Here is a 20067-nt window from a genome sequence, read left to right as displayed (position 1 = left end):
CCCTCATCTGGAGCTGGCCTGAAGATTCAGATAATTTATAGAAAATATTGATGACACCATGGATTGATTTGTATCAAAACACATGAGGTTTTATGTTCTTCTCTCTCCAGTCTGACTACAAATGAGTTTTAGATTATCACAATGACTTAAATGAGTCTATGAACAAGAAATAAAATCATGGATTATCACGATTTTAATACCTCTGATTTAAATCAACCATTCCTGGTTTTATGGAACAACAAGTATGCTTTCCCAGCAAGGATCACCTGTTTATTTATACATGGACATCTTTGTGTCTTCAAAGGAAACAAACCTCACAGCCTGTCACTGAAAGGCCATGCCTCCACCCACAAACACAGTTCAGCTTCATCCACACACTCAGCACATTCATCCATGTGCAAAGGATATGACCAAAGAGCATTACTACTCACACACATAACTAATGCATGAAGTAACTTAAGTAAAATAAACTTCTGGAAGGTTCTTATCAGTGAGTTACTTCGATAGCTTTTGTAGAAGAGAGGAAACAGTCCTGGGAAGGTACAAAGGGAAGTTTTCTCAAGTCTAGCTGCAAAGCTGGAGGCGGTGAATCTCATCTTGCAAAACTGCCAAAACCCTCTGCTCCAGTACCGGGACATTCAGTGCAGGAACCCAATCACTTTTCAGAAAGTGGCTTGGTATCCTTAGTAACAAAGACTGGACTTTTCAAAAGTGACTATGGCTTGGGCCTGGAAGTGATGATAATCCATCCCCTGAAAAATCAGATACTTTCATGTTTTCACACAAACATAAAAGACACCAAAATCTTCCAGTTCATTTTTAAAGTGCTGGCCCCGAGGTACAACTCTGGAGCTCTGAATACACCGTTCCCTTCCCAGCCCAAAACGTGGTTTAATTGAGTTAATAAGTAGTTGGAGCGCAAAATATACTTTCCTGTACTCTTCAGGATTTTCAGGTTCTCTAATGAACAGCATTTTAACAAAGTATTTTCACACTCTAATGCTTTCTCCCTTGATTTCACTACACATCAGACATCCCACTGTTCCAGTCCATCCAACAATACACCTGTTGTTCCCAGTACAACGTTGGCGTAACTAACAAGGCTCTGCTGTTCACATTTCAGTCTAAAATGTCACATTCTGTATATCCTGAAATAGTTTGTTCTGATTTCAGAGCAAAACACGTAATCCAGGACATATGCAAAAAGAAATCATCACAGCATTACAGGCAGCAATTTGCCATCAAGAAACAATGTTCACATTCTCGCCCAGGTACAGGGATATGCACTTAGAAGGGTTCTTCAATCTAGGAAGTCCACAGGAAAACAAGCTTCAAAATCTAAACTTTAAACTTTACTCTAAACTCAGCACCCAGTTGGTTTTCCCACAAAAATCTGCATCCAGCAAAATAAATGCCATCTATGCAAACAAGAAGCTCGCCTGGGCAATGAGGCTTAAATGCTACCTAAACACACAACAGTGAGGCACTCAGTGATTGAAACACCACCCACAGTGGAAGTGGGGAGCTGAATTCAAGTGGGGAGCTGAATTTAACTGGGGAGCTGAATTTATGCCCCCCCCCCTTTGAAAACTGAACTCATAACGAAACCTCAGTTAGAGAACAACTTGACTGCAGCCAACTGCACCATATCTCAAACCTTCTGTGTCAGCGTAAGCAGGAGAGATAAATCCTGCTCTGTGTAGAATAATACTGTGATTATTTATTAAAATGTGCTTCTCCCTATACAAATGTGTTAGTTCCATATTAGGTTCGTTCCTATTAGGTAAAACTAATTTATTTGGTATAAGGCAAATGGAGAAAAAACGAGACCATTTTAAAATTGCCTAAGGTCACTTCATGGGCAAAACAATGTATTTAAACTGCAGAGATGACAACATGCTTAATACGACTACACAGAAATTGCTTCCTTGATGACAATACATTAAAATCCTCATTGAATATTCATAGAATTTTTGACAAGATTGAGTGACACGCAATCCCAGCCCCGGCAAGCACCAACTTGATAGTCTCCCTGTGCAAGGATGGATCCCACACCAGCCAGGTCATCCCTGTTCCTCCCAGGGCCAGGAACGGCTGCACAAAACATCCCCATTTCCCGGTTTTAGGATCACGTCAGGCTGACACAAATGGAAGAGGAGGAAATCAAATGCACAAAGCTCCTCTGTGTGTGCCAGGGTAAGGAAGAGCCTTTATCACAACGGTACAATAAGAGAGTGGAAGAGCTGCAATTTCCTCACAGCGACAGAGAATTGCAGAAACTGCCAAGAAAAATCCTTCGAGTGACTTTCACTGAGTAAGTTATGACCTCTGCATGATAAATAGGTAAGCAGAGTTTAAATGATGTGAAATATGTCAATTCAGAACACATTAGGATGCCATTAACAGACAGTGGCTTAGACATCAGGAAAATATTAAGATGGATAGATCACTTAGCAACAATAGGACAAAGGGGGTTTTAATAAAGGCAATGCAAGACAATGCCAGACTAAAGCCACCAATGATCCAGAGCGTCTTTTTTTGACAGATGTGTACCAATGTGATAAAAAACAATTGTTGTTGAGACAAACAAGGGTAGACTGTTGAAAAACGTCCATGCTAAAGCCTTGTGTATTAATCAAGTAACAAATCTGACTGCTAAATTCTGTACTAGTAATGGAAAGTGATTAATATTGTATTTCAATACCACAACAAAACTGTTCCATAATTTCCTAACTGCAAAAGTGATACATAACATATTCCTTATGTCATCACTGCCATGTCAGGCAACTTAATCTGACACGATTTTTGGATGGCCCAAGGCCACAGTGGCAAAGCACTTGTTTGCATCATGATATTCCCTGCTACCTGTGTCCTGCTGGATGGGGCATCAGGCCATGGATCCATGAAAGGGATGTGACAAACCTGTAAAGCTGCACTCCTCCTCTTACAGGCACTGGCATCTGACAGAAGTTTACAAAAGAAAATTAATCATACAGAACTGCCTCACAGAGGGACCTTTAAATTATGTACTTTTTCATTATTTTTTAAGCTTGGAAACTAATTTAATTGTAAAATACTTGCAGAAATACCAGTCTGGCATGGGGGACAGTAAGGAAGGCATATGTGTATAACACTGTACAGTAACAAAAAAGAAAAATAAAATTCACATCATTAATTTTATCTTGTTGTTTTCTTGTAATCCCTAGACTTACATCTTTGCAACAGTTTTAGCCACACAGTTACCCCTGGCACACAAAATTCTGTGGTTTGGTGGTTTTTGTCATTCCAGACCATTTCCCTTTGATTTTTACACTACTGACTATTCACAAGAGCTGCCCACCGAAACATCTTATCTGCAGGCAATAATCCAGAGGTACAGGGGTGCCCAGCAATGCCCCTTAGACCCATCACTTCTGCTAAGTGCATGGACATGACATGCAATGGTTCAGAGCCTGCTCCTGAATCTGCTCCCACCGTCTGCCAGCCCCTTTGACTCTCAGTCAGCCTGATGGTGTGAGCATCGATGTGAGTGATGGTCCAGGATATTTTAATTCCTCCAGCACCAACACTGAAAAAACTCCCAACAAACACCAAACAAAAAAAAGAACAATTCCATCTGCTTGAAAAATTTTAATGTTCATAGGAAAAAATAAAATCAGTTGTGACACAGGGAGTGTTGAGAGGCCAAAGCTCTGCCTTGCCTGAGCAGGCAATAACATCAGCAAAAACCATTGGGGCAAACAGTTTGGCCGTGGAGCTGCACAGCACAGCTGGCAGCAGCTGCAGCCCTGCATCCTGCCACACACCCCACGGTTGGGGCACCAGGATGGAGAGAGGGCAAAGCCTCAGGGGGCACAACCCCTCCCATACATCCACTCAATTTCAACTACCCTATTTTAAATAACTTCTTCAGTGAAGAAGAATAAAAAAATAATCTTCCTTTGCCAAACCCTGAGCCACAAGTGACAGGCAGAACCCAAGTACAGCAGGTTTTCTTTTTTTTTTTAAGCCCACTTACATGACAGCTGTAAGTGCAGACACCTGATAGCACAGAAAATGACAGCAACACGCTGCTCTGAGCTATGTACCTTTCCCAGACAAGCCTCTGCTTTCATTTGCTGCAATCCTGCTCAATGCCTCACAAAGCTGCAAACAAATAACAACACATTTTAGGGAAACAGCTCCATTATGAAGGTAAGGAAGGGACTTCTGAGCTCCTCTAGACCACAGAGCTTGTGACTCTGTTGTGAACTTCCCCTTGGTAATTCTCCTCTCACACCCCAGTCCCAGTTCCCACAGAGCATCCTTCTGGAGATGGGCACGTCCTGCCCCAGCTGCACTGCTGGGGCCGCAGTGAGTGGCAGCAGAGCTTTGCCATCAGCCTCCTCCATGTCTCATAGACTTTAAAGCACAAATAGGTTCCTTGGCTTGGGAAAATACCAGATTGCATCACACCATATTATAGAATGGTTTGAGTTGGAAGGGACCTTATCTAGGTACAACCCCCCTGCCATGGGCAGGGACACCTTCCACCACCCCAAGGCCACTCAAACCATGTTTAAGCTGGTCTTGAGCACTTCCAAGGATGAAACATCCACAGCTTCTCTGGGCAACCTGTGCCAGTGCTCCACCACCCTCACTGTGAAGAATTCTCCCTAATATCTAACCCTACCCTCTGTACAGAGGCTCTACCTTATTTTTGTGCAGAAGCTGCATTAAATTGGGCAACTCGGCAACTGCTTGGATGGAAATATTTTTTCTTTTTTTTTTTTAATTTGCAAATTGGCTTTTTAGAAACATCTGTTGTACCTAATCTTGGTTTCATTTCACTGTCCTTCATCCTGCTGGGAGCAGAAGAGGGACATGCACTCAATACACTGCCCTGTGCTCCCACTCCAGAGGATGCTCTCAAGATTGTGGTTTCTTCTGCAGTATGAGCTGGAGCTCCCACCATCACCCACCCAACCCCGTCTGCAGTGCATCCCCCAGAACACAGGCACAGATGAGCTGTGGACAGTAAGGGCAGGCAGCTCCATCTGAAGCCAAAACTTTGGAGAATTTGAATAAAATCAGTCCAACTGCTTTAAAAAAGTTACTTTCACTCACCCCAGATAAAATCAGGGAATGGTGTAATTGAGATGAAAATGCAACGTTGCATACAGAATTAAACAGAAAGTGCTTACAGAATTAAACGGTGGCTCAACTTAAAAATAAAGAACACCAACAGTGCACTGGGCTTGTTTCACAGAACTTGCTACAAAAGGACGATTGCTGAGACCTTTACACAATTGGATGGATTATAAAGTTGCAAACTGCTTTTGCATGGTATTTCACAGTGCTCTGAACAAAGAGCCACCTGCAGCATAAGCAGACAGGGGAGCCTCTGTCAGGTCCTTCCTCAGTTCAATCACACTGTGTTTGTTTTACACTTCTTACAAGCTTTTTTTTCCCCCCTAACTTTCATTTCCCCTTCTTTTAATGCAGACAGTGATGAAGATTAAAATGCATTCAGAAAAGAGGTGCTGAAAGTTGGAAATAAACCCAGGGAAATTTTGCAACAGCAAAGGAAATGAAAAATTTCTAATCACAAGCACCCGAGTGCAGCCTGCTGCCACATGGGCTGATGGGCCCTGGTGCAGAATTGTAATAATTACTGATTTTGTTCTAAGGTGCATTTGTACACTCTGAATCACCTTTACAGAAGAAGCATAATAAAATGGAAAAAAGGTAATAAGTTTATCAATGGCATGTTTCCAAAAGCAATAAATGAAATGCAAACCCCACCTCATAGTGGACTCCTACATCAAGATTAACCCCATCTTGTTTAAACCAAACTATATTTTCAGCAGTATTTTTAGGAATGTTTTTTGCATTCATTAAGTTTTAGCCCATCATATTGATTAACTCCATCTGATTTAACATATGCTTTATTTTCAGCAATATTTTTAGCAATAATTTTTGCATTCACTAAATTTTAACCCACTATATTTACTTGTAAATAAACACTAACTAGTCATGCTAATGTTTTAGTTAATGTAGCATCAGATGCCACAAGTTTTTATCTGTTCCACTTCTCAGCCTTAACTAAGCACCAACATTAATTTTCTGCATTTAATAAATATACTGCTTTACTTCAGTCTCCAAGTTTGTTCTTTACACAAGGTGCAAATATATCCCCAGGAATTACCTGAAGCCAGCACTAACATCTGTGCAAAACTTTAGACTCCTTCAGAAAAAAATGGAAATTTTCCTCAGAAAATGTCCCTTTCCCACTTCTGAGTACTGCACTGTTTCCTTTCCTTCCCCAAAAGCCCCAAAACAGTCCAACATCACTGGCATGGACTGACTCATGATACTTACTTGGAAGTTGCTTCTCTGGAGGAGAAAGCAATTTCATCAGTGTTGACTTCAATGCTTGCCCACTAAAAGACTTCTGATGTTTGCAACAATCCATTTGATGCACAACAAGAAGTTCAAATAGGTTGGAAATTTACGTATCATAAAAAAAATAAGAATCCAGTATGACACTATTTCATGAGAAAGGTACCAAAAAAGAGCAAAGCAAAGCCATGAAAGCACCAAATGCCTGGCTGGTGCTTACAGAGACAAAGGCTCTGGTTTGTTGCTGGGTTTAGTCACAACAGCAAAGGCAGAGCCCTAAAAAGCCTGGCACAACTGCAGTGATGTTATCCAGGTACCAGAGATGGCTGGGAAGTTCTCAGGGTGCACGTGATGTCTCTGAGCCTGAGGGTCATCCCTGGAACTTCACCTTTGGAAGAACAGTCAGGCAAGGGGAACTCCAAACCAGAATCTCCTTTTGTACCATTAAAACCACCTTTCAGCAGGGATGGTGACAAGGCTGATGTCTCCTGGTGCTGCCAGTCAACCACAGACAGGTGGCACAGCCAAGAGGGCTCTGGAATGATCCCTCCCAGGGCAGCTGATCACGGCCTGCACAGGCTGCTGGCACAGCATTGTGTCAAAAAGCTTTTTCTGTCAAAAACTTCAGAAATAACATCACAGAGAGGCGAAATGTCCTTCCAAACCTCACTCCAAAGGCACATAAACCCCCATTCATCACCACTCACTCGCAGGCACTGATGCTGAACTACCCAAAGTCTCCAGGTGTATTTTAAAAAGCCCAAATTGACTTGATTCAGTAGCTGCAAGAGCTTTCCACTATTTAGGCAGCTGCAGGAGCACTGGGATAGGGTGTTTTTTTAAAATATGTGAATATTTTATACCAGTATTTTTTAATTGTTTGATAAAATAACATAAGGCAGGAGATGAGGAACTCTTTGCACATCTCTGAATTTGTCACCCCACCTTTTATGCAAAGCTTTTGCTTTGATTCTGACCATCCATAAAACAAACGAGATCTCGGCAGATAACTCACTCAACAGTTACCTGTGGCACATAAGCAATACAACTCCTGCAAGGCAAAAAGGATGATTTGAGCCTTCACAGTCCAGCAGTTGCATTATTATCAACACATTATTACACAGCAATTATTGATTTGCCTGTTCTGCTTTAGCTGGAGCCTAAAGAAGTTAACAGAGAGCACAACTGATGGGAAGGGGCTGGGGTTTGCTTTGTGTTTTGGTTGGTTTAAAAAAAAATCTTAAATATTTGGTAACCCATGAGTCAAAGCTTCAAAATTTTAAACTTTCCCTATATAAATCAGTATATTCTACATAACTGAAAATAAAAACAAAGATGGGATTTAAAAATTAAAGCTCTAAAAGAAAGAGTGGGATAAAAGTATTTCCAACTGCTGCAATGTGTGAGTTACAAGCACTCCATCAGCTTTCCCTCTGTCCAAAAGCTCACAGGTCCATCTCCAATAAACAGAAGGCAATCAATGGAAAAAAACCAGCCCACTTCAAACAGGAAACAAGTCTGATATGTATTTACTTTTCTTTCATGATCTACAGTCAGAACTGTGACAAGAAAACTCCCCAAATACCCCAGAACATCTTCACTGCAGTCCTTGATGTCTGGCTGAAACTTTACACATCTTAAAAAGTTTCACTTTCAGAAAGTATCCCATATTTTGGAAGACCACACAACTTGCATGGATCCATAAAGAGCAGTCATGGACATTGGGAAGGATTAACCTACAAGACATCCATGTGGTACCCAAAACACCCAACCCATTTCTCAGATTTATACATGGAGTTGTTCACTTCTGGAACTTCTCTTCATCTGTACACACACAAAAGAAAATTCCTGCAGATATGACAATTTCATGCCTGTAAGATTTACCCCCAGGCTGTTCTTGCACAGCTGGAACCTGCAAATGCCTGGCTAAGTTTCCAGAGTGGTATACAAATACATTATGCCTATCACCTACAAAATCCCATTTCATCACTTGATAACATTCACATTTTAATTGGAGAAAACCAACACCTCAGCATAGGCAACTAAGAAAAAAATGTAGGAACCAAGAAAGAGAAATAAGAAATTTTTGCCTCAGTTTTCTTGAGCAGTAGTAAGAAGCAATACATCTCCAAAAGGAAAAAATTAGGTATTAAACCACAAGCAGGTCGTAGGAGTGATTACAACCTGCTGACCTGCAAGTGTGAAACACCCAGATGTTAAAACCACCTTTCAGTTTATACTGACTTTGTAAGTCACAGATGGAGAATGTACAAGTACTTCTACCCATTCCACAAGATTTCATCCAATTTTTCAATCATCAGTTAAATGCATCATTCAACATCCCTGTTTCAGTGTTTTCTGAGACACCGTTATCCCTGCACGTATCTGTATCCTTCATTTAAAATTACTTTCCAAGCAGCAGCAGCAGCAGAAATTGAAATAAACTGAATGAATTTAAATTCATTACCAATTAAGCATAATTTAATTCATGATTCTTTCAACTTTCTCGTGAGAATTGGGAGCTGCAGGAGGGATGAATACCTGACTGATGGGGCTTGATTTACTGCTGCTGCCTCTCCAGGAAATCACACAGAGCTATAGATAGCCCCAGAAACCTCTTGGCCCCCCAAAAAAGGATGTTTACAAAAATAGATTTTAAAAACAACATCTGCATGAGAACTGAGCACGTGTTTCTAAAAAGGTAACAACATGCTGGCTTTTGGAAAGATAATTAAACCCCCAAAGTCGGCGTGCAGGATGGTTAATCAGAGAGGCTCCAGCTCACGTGCCAGAGCTGGGAACCTCAATGCTTACAGACACAAAAAAGCCAGAAGCTGCTAACAAACCAGATTTATTAATAAACACCTGATTAGCCAGATTTCAGAGCTCATAGGTGTCATAATGTTAATTACAGGCATATTAAATGCTTTTACCTGATTTTCACCTCTGTGAGCAACTCAGGGAGTGAGTCAAGATCTCTGTTCACCAGGAGCAGGATAAGCAGGAGTGTGAGACCCAAGATCTCTGTTCACCAGGAGCAGAATAAGCAGGAGTGTGAGACCCAAGATCTCTGTTCACCAGGAGCAGAATAAGCAGGAGTGTGAGACCCAAGATCTCTGTTCACCAGGAGCAGGATAAGCAGGAGTGTGAGACCCAAGATCTCTGTTCACCAGGAGCAGGATAAGCAGGAGTGTGAGACCCAAGACCTCTGTTCACCAGGAGCAGGATAAGCAGGAGTGTGTGACCCACAGCCCTGAGCACGGAGATGGCCCCATAACCAGAGAGAACGAGAGAAACCCACGGCATCACCTGAGCATGGAGCATCCAACCAGCTCCAGCCTTTCCCCTTCCTTCCCACAGCACTGCATGGCTTGGACCTGCTTGTTTCTGGTGGGGGATGTCCAACAACTTTTACCAAACCTCTTTCTGTCAAATCCAAGTAGGCACCACCCAACTGCCGAGAAACGTGTCGTCACCTTGAGTTAAAATTTAACTTTCAGTTTGCATTTGGAACAGCAATTTGGTAACCCCAAATTTGGAAAGTAAATAAATATTAAAGAAAAAAAATAATTTAAAAATTTGCTCCTGGACAGCAAAGAAAAATGATATTGTGTTGACCCAAATTCTTAAGGAGTTACCTGTAATAATATGTAATATAGGATAATGCCTAAATTATCTACGGCACACAGAACTGGCAAGCACTTGTGGGAAAACAGGAATGCCCAAGTATTTGTCAGAGACAGCTGGTGAAAAAGGTGCCAGAAAGGAGAATGCCAGCAAAAAAAGCTTTGCCCAGCCTAACTCAGCTGTGGAGCCTCAGCAGGAGCACCCAGGTCTTGTGGCAACAAGAGGTGCAAGGAGAGCTGTGGAAAATCTGCTGCTCTTCATTCCTCCTGCATCCTCCTGAGCCACCTTAACTCTGCCTGCCAGAGCTGCACTGAGTGGAGAGGGTGGTGTGTATATAAAACAGATTGCTCTCCAGGGCTCTAAAAGGAAAGCAGTAGGCATGGGTATGAAGAGCCTGGTCAGGAATTAAATTTGACACAAATTAACAAGATAATGTATGTGAAACTCTGAAGATTCAAAAAGGTCTTAAACATGACACAGACTTTTCTTCTTTCCATTAAAAATTTTTATTAGTTTTTTTAAGCAAAGAAACCCTTCCCCTAGCCCACCTTTATTCAAGCTGCAGAAGAAGAGATTCCACATGAGCAAATGTTAGTTTTAAAACAAGTTCTCCTAAAATTCACGACAGAATTATAGTACTGCAACTGGTCCCTTACAAAATACAAGCAAATAAAAAGTTTTCCAGCATCTGGAACTGCTCCACTCAGGCCCTGGGGGCTGCTCAGATGTTCTGCTGCTATCGACTCCCCACTCAGGTCTAATATTTCAGCAGAAAAACAACCAAGCTGGGAAGATTTGCCAATATTAACTGTAAACTTTGCAAAACGAAAAGCAGATTTTTCTTATTATCTAAGCTGTTATTTCTTTCAATTAGATGACTAATTGCATCACTATTCCTTTAAATTAGGTGACTTGGAACAACACCACTTTTAACTGTGATGACAAAAAATCCCTTGCAAATCCTTCCAGCTCAGGTAACTGCAATTCCCACTTTTAAAACTTGGTATCCCACAACTTCATTGTACCTTAAAAGTAACTAAATAAAACCATTGATTAATCAAAGCTTATCTGCCACCTCAGGCAAAAATCAAAGCAGCAATTCAGCTGCAGAGGGCTGTTTTACTTATGGCAAGTCATGCTCTGAGGGCAGAATAATTTCTTATTTCCTAGACTAAACTGGCTGTATTTTTATATATATATATATATTAAATGGTTATATATATTCACATATTTTTATATGTGTGTGAGCACCTCTATGTATTTATAAAGCCTATATGTATATATAAAATATAGATGTATATATAAAATCTTTGTGTATATATAAAATCTCTATGTATGCCAGCTCAGTCTCCTGTTCTTTGGCCTGTGGTGCTCACATGGCCACATGACATGCTGATGCCAACAGGACGGTGGCACCTCCACGCCAAGAATGACCCCCCTCCCGTCTGTGGGCCATACCTGGGGAGGTGTGAGAGGGCAGTGGGAGCTGCACAAGCCACCCAAGGAGCTGCTCTAGTGCAGACACAGCTCGTTCAGACTTCGCTCAGCGCTGCCCTTGCCAGGGCTGAGGTGTTCAAGCTGTTAATGTAAAACCAGCTCAGTCTGTTTGTGGGAGCTGTGAAATACACCCAATAAACACCTCGTGGAGATCCCCAGGAACTCTCCTGCACTGCTGCCAGAACCAGTTACCTGGCAAGGTGTTTTCTTGTGCTGTGGAGATCTGCTAGATAAATAAAACTCTAGTCTGCAGTCAGACCTTCAGCAAGGGCTTTTTGCAGATGGCTCAGGCAAACTTCAGCTGCATCTGGGCTCGCTTCACCACAAAAGAAGGGTCCCCAACAGCCAGATGTGCTTATTACCCTATAACTCACAATTCCACAGCATGGCCAGCAGGACCAGGGCAGTGATCCTTCCCCTGTACTCTGAGTATTGTGTTCAGTTCTGGGCCCCTCAGTTCAGGAAAGATATTGAGAGGCTGGAGTGGGGCCAGAGGAGAGCAACAAGGCTGGTGAAGGGACTGGAGCACAAGTGCTGTGGGGAGAGGTTGAGGGAGCTGGGAGTGTTTAGCCTGGAGAAGAGGAGGCTCAGAGGTGACCTCAGCACTGTCTAGAACTCCCTGAAGGGAAGCTCTGGCCAGCTGGGGGTTGGTCTCTTCTCCCAGGCACTCAGCAACAGGACAAGGGGGCACGGGCTCAAGCTCTGCCAGGGGAAATTGAAGTTGGAGAGCAGAAAAAAATTCTTTACAGAGAGAGTAATCAGGCATTGGAATGGGCTGCCCAGAGAGGTGGTGGATTCTCCATCCCTGGAGGTTTTTAAACTGAAATTGGCCGTGGCACTGAGTGCCATGATCTGGTAAAGGGACTGGGGTTGGACCAAGGGTTGGACTTGATGATCTCAGAGGTCTTTTCCAACCCAATCGATTCTATGATTCTGTGATTCAGGTTTTCAGGTGAAAAGGCTAGCAGAAAATTCAGACAAAATTCCAAGCAAAAATTGTTGATTTGCCAACTGGAGGGAGGCACACAAAATCCAGAGCCTCGTCAAAACAAATTTTATGCAAATGCTATGAAATCTATCAATTCATATACATACCCTATGCCATTTACAAAATTCTAGAATAACTAATTGTAAAAAATCCCATCTGTAATATGCAAAAGAGCACAGATGAGAAAATACTTGCAATGTCTTAGGGGCTTATTTAAAAGTCTGCTGTCTACTTGCTTAACAAAGGTTACTTTTACTTAACAGTGAATAGAACCAGAAGGTATTTGGAAGTCTCTCACTTTGAATTCAATGGCAGGAATTGGCATTATAGAAACACATTTCTATTACTAGACATTTAATTTGAAATCCTTGCATTCATGAAGTATTTACTGCCACAGCACACAAGACATAAGTGCACATTTCCAAATATAATCCCTATCTGATCTATAATTCATTTTTCATAAACTCTGTAAGTGCTGTAGTAATGCCATTCAACAACCTTATTTTTGAAATTGAATCAAACTGTTCTATCATCCAGAAATAGTTTTGTGATCTCTACTGTCCTACTCTCAGCAGATCTCTGAGTTCATCTCAGCTGAAATTCGATGTCACGAACTTAGGAGAAAAACATCATCCATGTGCCTTCTCCTTACAGAAGCCAAGCTGGATGATTTGTCTCATTCTGTAAACAGATATATATAAGTTATAGAAGATTCTCTGAACAGGATTCAGGTCAAGGAAAAGTCTTATTTGTTTCCCTGTGTCCATCCTCTGTCCAATATCCTGTGACAAAGCTAAAAACCTCCACTCTCTCTCACTGATCCACTACCCTAGAAGTGCTAATGGGTAACAAAGCAGACACTAATTGAAATTGATTTTTTGCTGAAGCAATTTTAACATCTACAAATTTTTCTATGAAGAAAACAAAGAAGTCATTGGCAAACAGCTCTTGAGCAGCAGTCAGAGATGGCTGGGAATTCACAGGCATAAGAAACAGAAACAGGTTTGTGTTTTGAACAAATTATCATTTCTTAAAAAGAAACAATCTGGAAATCAATACTATTAAATCAAACAGTGGCAACCAGTCCAAAATGTTTGCCAAGCTAAGGTGGTCTGAATGTCACCAGTGTGGTGGCAGTGCTTGCCACACTGCCTCAGATTCCCAGGGAGGGGACAGGACAGGCATCCCCGTGCCTCTCAGAGGTGCTCTGTGTACAGGAGCCACTCAGAATCAGAGCAGCGTTCAGGTTCGGAAAGACCTCTGAGACCATCAAATCCACCCAGCAGTGCCAAGGCCACCACTAACCCATGTCCCCAGGTGCCACATCTACACTTCTTTTAAATCCTTCCAGGGCTGGTGACTCCACCTTTTCAATGCAGAAATTCCTAATATCCAATCTAAACCTCCACTGGTACAACTTGAGGCCATTTCCTCTTGTACCATCACTTGTTACCTGGGAAAAGAGACCAAGCCCCACCTCGGAACAACACACGAAATTAGAAAATTATTGGGGTTTAAGTAAATCTCAAAACCAAATTAGTACCTGCTTCACCACTAAATAATACTGCCAAATAGTATTAGTACTCTTGGAAATGACAAAGTCTAGACAGAAACATCAAGAGTGTGAGCAATGCCTGGAAAGGGTAACACCTGGGGTAACATGGAGGGTGGTGGATGTCCAAATAGCTTGTCTTTACAGTTCACCCTTATATATTTAATCATACTGAATTGTTAGCCTTAAAAAATATAGTATGTCCTTGTGTGGCTGCTGTGCTTTTGATGAACACAACTGAAGTGTCCTGCATTTCAAGTCTAGTTCCCTGGAGCACCATGTGCTGCCCAAGCTGCAGCTCCATGGGGGAACTCCACAGCTGCCTCCTCCTGAAAATGCCCCCACTCTCCTGCAGGAAATTAATGGCATTTAAAGAAAAGGAGAAAGAGAGAGAGCATCAAGTGCCTGAGTGCCTGCAGGAGTATTTTTGGTTGGCATTTAGCTGCTGCTGGTTCCTGATGCCCACAGAGAGTGACAAGTGTAATTTGAAAATTGTATGAGAAGAAACAGACAATCTTTTCCTGGCAAAGCTGCCAAAAAACCCAAACACTACTGTTCTGCACAGTAGAGTTTTATTCTGAGTGAGCCCTGGATACAAGCACAGAAAAATTTTAAAAATTTCAATTTCAAAGATAACTAATGGAGAACTTCATTTAATTGAACTGGAAGAAGAAAAACAAAAATCCCTCTCGACCATTCAGAATTTCTTTATAATAAATGGGAATTTTTACAGTAATATAATTTTTTTAAAAAATAAATAACCTCCATATTACCAGGCTTGATAATGCTACAGAAAAAGGTTGTTGCTTTTGAATACACAAGTTATTAGCATAGATTCAGCTACTGAATGGGAGTTAGGTGTAGGACCAACAGACATCACTGGAAGTTATCACCATCCACCCAGAGCTGGGGGAGGTTTTTAAACATCCATTCTTCTCTTCAGTGACCAAAGGGGCAACTCTGGTCTCAGAAAATAAAATGTTAACCCCAGTTAAAAAAGGAGATTCTACACCACTTAACAAAAAGTGAAGGTCCCGCCACAGCAGATCTCAGAGCTGCACTGAGCACAGTCCAAGTTCCACATCACTCTTAACGCAGGGAGATGTGTTTGTCCACTCATTTGTCTTTACAACACAAAAAATATAAAATACAAAATGCAGCTCCTTGATGCAATATTAACACAGTCATTACTTAACCAGTTTGTTGGAATATTTTTTACAATTTAGATTTGTGCAGACAAAATATTTTCAACAAAAGAAGGTAGCAAATACTAAAGTTAAAGAAGGAATCAACTCTAGACCTTGCCACCCAAGTCTCACTTCACCTGGAACAAAGCCAAGGAGGTACTAACAAACATCCAACTAAAACACCAGGGGCTTTATTAACTTCCACATGAATTAACAAAAAAAACATGAAATGGCTGAGTACAACCCTCATTCTTCCTTGGCAGGTAAGTTAAAGTTTTGGTAACTTAAGTCAACTACACATTTTAAAAGATCTCCAAAGGAATTGAGTTACATTGTGCCTCCATGATGGTCTGTTTTGTGAAGATGTAAAGCTCAGACATGTAAAATCAAAGTCACTGAGCACATTTGCTTTGTAATAAAACTCTCATCTGATGATGGAGTTGGGACACCTGCACACCCAGACTGGCCATGCAGCCCCACATTGGGCAGGGCCTGGCTCCTCATGGGCAGCTCTGTGTCTGCACCAGTGTCTGCACTGAAACAACACACCCTACTGGTTATGGATCCGCTGCCGATGATGTTCCACCCTCATTCATTAATTACAGTTACACAGCCTGTATTTAATTACCTTTTATGAGCAGGAGGTTTATTAGATGACGCTGCTGTACAACAGCGCTCCATTTATGCAGATTCTATTACTGTAAATCAGAAAATTAAAATCGGAGACAGTGCTTGTGATTGCTGATTAACACTTTGTAATGACAACAGCCATTCCCCTTCACTCTCCATCCCACACAACTCATGAGCAAGACCCCCTCAGTCAGTCCCCCAGTCCTGTTTGGGTCAACACCGATCCAGGGGAACACCAGTGGCCATCCCCACTGACCCCAAAGGGATCTACACTCAGATTAAAGAGCAAATTCAGTGAGACCCCATGTGGACACCAGAGATCACACTGACAGGAGCAACCAGTTGCCGAAAAGTTGCCACCACGGCCCAAACCCACAGAAGATGTGGTTTGGTCACTCTCCTCTGCTGCAACCCAACAACATGCAGAAAACTCAGCTCCAACCTCCCTTTCAGCAATAAAGCAAATAGGCAAGATACTGAAAAATGGAGAAATGTCATGGAAATCCTGGTTTTTTTCCTTCACCTGCATCAATGTCTGTAACTACCTGAAGGGAAGTTCTGGCCAGGTGGGGGTTGGTCTCTTCTCCCAGGCACTCAGCAACAGGACAAGGGGGCACGGGCTCAAGCTCTGCCAGGGCAAATTTAAGTTGAAGATCAGAAAAAAATTCTTTCCAGAGAGAGTAATCAGGCATTGGAATGGGCTGCCCAGAGAGGGGGTGGATTCACCATCCCTGGAGGTTTTTAAACTGAGATTGGACGTGGCACTGAGTGCCATGATCTGGTAAAGGGACTGGAGTTGGACCAAAGGTTGGACTTGATGATCTCGGAGGTATTTTCCAACCCAATCGATTTTATGATTCTAAGTTAAATGTTATTTTTTAAAATATACTCTTCTATATTTTACATTTGATGTTAAGGTTTGCCAAAATTCAGATTGTTTTCGATGCAAATCCTGCCAGTTGTTTGTTCTGCAGCTCATCTGCCACGGCGCCACTACTGTGCAGACTCTTGCTACTCCAAGTTTAAGAAAATACATTTTTTTTCAAAGTAGAAAAACAAAGAACTTAATATTTACCATATGATGGTATCAAATGTAGGGAGGGGGAAAAAAAGAAAAAAAAAACAAAAAAACTATGCATTGATTCCCTTTCTGGGAAATGAGGCAAGCAGCATGGGATGTTTTAGCACAGAGGAAAACAATCCTTTCCCCAAAAGGGATGTACACAGGGTCAGGGTTACACAACCCCAGCAAACTGGGATTGATTTGCCTTCCAGCCAGGGAGGGCTGAGCGCTCTGGCCCTCCTGGCAATGCCTCCATCCCCATCGGTGCTCCTCACCTTCCCAAGCTAAAGCCTCAGGGAACAGGAAAAGCCATGAATGGGGCCACTGTTTGGGTTTTAATTGGTGGGAAAAACCGTATTCCGTTTTTTTTATTTGGTTTTCAGTTACAAGTACCACCAGCAAGTAAAAAAAGAAAAAACCTCATGACTTGACATTCTTTCAAACAGCTCTAGTTAAAAGGAAGACAGTGAAACCAGTGCTATGATACAGAACATATTTGCTCATTCAAGCACTGGATTCAATGGGCGCTTGGCAATCCTGAACTGGACTTGCAGATCAGTCCTGAAGAAATATAATATCAGAAAAGCTTTTGGTAATTTGACTTTTAATTTTAAAATAAGCCTATTTCATGCCCCCTCGTTGTAAAGGAAGCATCAGAATCGGAAAGAAGTTATTTTTCACCCACACAGCGACTCCACCTATAATAAAAGGTCACTTATTACCCCACTTTGCGAACACAAAAGAAACCTCCGGCTGAATGGGGTCTCCACCGAGGGGAACAGATGGGCCAAGCGTGGAACACAGCGCTGCTGTATTGACTGGGGATGGAACCGCAAGCGCATCGCCATGGCAACCCCTCTCCTGCCTCCTCCCTCAAGACAACAAGAAATAGCTCAGGAGAGGTATTTTAGGAAAGCCATAAAAAAGAGAAAAACTGTGTTTCTTGCTTTCCAATTATTTAAAGTGCACCTACAAAAGGTGCTTTCAGGAAATGGGTGGATGGCATTGGCTTCCACAAAGCCAAAAATCATCTTTGCCTGCGCTGTAAAGACTCACGGTGAGTGCCGGGTCCTGATCAGCCTCCTAAAATGTTCACTGCAAACTTTATGGCCCTTCCACTAAAAATCCCTATGCTGATTTTCTGGTGTATCTGCTCTGGGTTTTTATTTTCCTAATCAGAGAGCAGTTTGAAGTGAGATTTAATGAAAATCAGCCTATTTCTTCCCTGCAAGTGATCTGGAGGTTACACCCACCTGCTACACTCACATCATTTTTTTATCACTACTGCATGTAATAAATACAAATGCTGAGGGCTCCTTTTGCTTTGCAAAATCCCTTTCAAAGACTGCACCAAAAAACAAGACCAAACTCTCCAGCACAAAGGAGGGAACAGAAAGCCAGTGGGTGCCAGTGAACTCCCAACTTCCTCCAAGCAGGATATCCCCAAGCTTTAAAACGATAATAAACACTTCGTTCTCAAAATACAGTTCTGTGAAGTGCTTGTTGCCCTCCAATTGAAATTAATTGCAGTTTTATTGTCAGTAGAAGACTCCATCTCTAATTTCAGAACAGTGCTATATGTCAGAGACAGTAAAACTACAAGAGAGATCATTTGCAAAAGGACAAATCTCCAAATGCAAACTGCTTATTAATTAGTCCTAGTGAAACCCTTGCACAAAGCTTATGAAACTCATAAACATATTTGCTTTTCATAGCATTACCTCAAAACACCAAGAACATAACCCAAAGCAGTTCCAGCTGCTTCATGTACACTTGAAAAATTTTGGGAACTTTCATTCCTGACTCACCCCTGAAGGGCCCCACTTGGACTGTAAATGTTTTTGTTTGGGTTGGCAGAAGCCCCTGTACCATCTCTGATTTAATATCAGCTTTAAAGCAATAATAAAAACAATAATCTCACTGCCATGCCAAACCACCCATGCTGTCGTGGACCCCAGGGCAGGGACCGGCTGTGGGAATTCGGCTCATCAGTTCCCATCATGTTTTCTTAACTCGGCAAATCCGAAGAAGATGCCGCAACGAAGAGTCCCCTGCCCCAATCCCTGGGCAGCTGAATTCACTCACTTCCAACAACTCAGCAGTCCCAGCATCAGCAGAGAAGGTTGTGAGCAGCTGCTGCAATTCAGGGTAAGGCCAGCCAAACTGCACATGATTTCTGAATATTAAAGGTTTTTGTGGAATGGTCTCAAACCTTCCCAAATCTGCATACAGAAGGCAGCAGAAACAACATAAACCATTCAGCAGATCAGATTTTTAGTTGTAAAATTCTGAAACTCAGTGGCTTTCCTTCCTCACATCTAGGAAGTGGCACTATTTAAAATGTACATGATTTTTGTTGGGTTTTACTTGCTTCTTTTTTTTTAGGAAGTTCTCCTTCAAAAAAAAGGAGTTTCTCTTTCAAAGGAGGAGAAAGGTTCAAGGTTCTCCTTCAAAAAGTCAGAAAATGGCAGAAAACCTCCTTGCTGCTCTGCTCTCCCACTTGCCACTGCACAGCTCACCCTCCCTCACCTCTCCTATTTTACAACACAACTTCAGCTTACAGTATTTGCACTTCTTTCCATGCAGGACCCCCTGGATGATGATCCTGTTTCGGAGAGCTCCTGTGCACAGAGCTGCAGGTGACAGGACCTTTGCTTTCTGCTGCTAAGAAACACCTGCTTCCATCCTCAAATGCTGCACATGCATCCCGTTGCTCCCTGGGCTATGTTAGTCATCCTCTGCACACCCTCAGCTCTGGTGAGCTGAGCAGTTACTCTGGGATTAAAAATTACCACCTCATATCTAGCTTGAATTTGTCTAATTTATGGTACCTTGGACAATTTTTCTTCTTCCTTTTTTATCTCTGTCTCAGCTGACATGTTTCCCAGGCCTTTAAACCATCCTCTTGCTTCTACACCAAACCTTTTTCCAAACCCATTGGAGAAGTAATTTCCTGTGCCTGAAACAGGAGCAGGATCTCATTTTGGCCAAAGCTCAGAAGGTCACACTCATCCACCAACCCACACTAATTCAGAGCTGCTGCTTATTGAATTGACCCACCACTGCAGGTATGACATGAAGCTTTTGATTCTGTGCATCAGATTTCACCTTCTAGTTTATTAAAACATATATTAAAGCAACC

General features: G+C 42.0%; 1 protein-coding gene across 6 annotated transcripts in view; it reads right to left on the bottom strand.

Annotated features, from left to right (window-relative positions):
* Nucleotides 1-20067, bottom strand: part of CTBP1 (C-terminal binding protein 1) — a 244199-nt gene that overhangs the window by 109786 nt on the left and 114346 nt on the right. The window lies entirely within an intron of this gene.

Source organism: Pithys albifrons, chromosome 5 (genome assembly GCF_047495875.1).
Source record: "Pithys albifrons albifrons isolate INPA30051 chromosome 5, PitAlb_v1, whole genome shotgun sequence".
NCBI lineage: Eukaryota > Metazoa > Chordata > Aves > Passeriformes > Thamnophilidae > Pithys > Pithys albifrons.
This window is presented reverse-complemented; position numbering and strand designations above follow the sequence as displayed.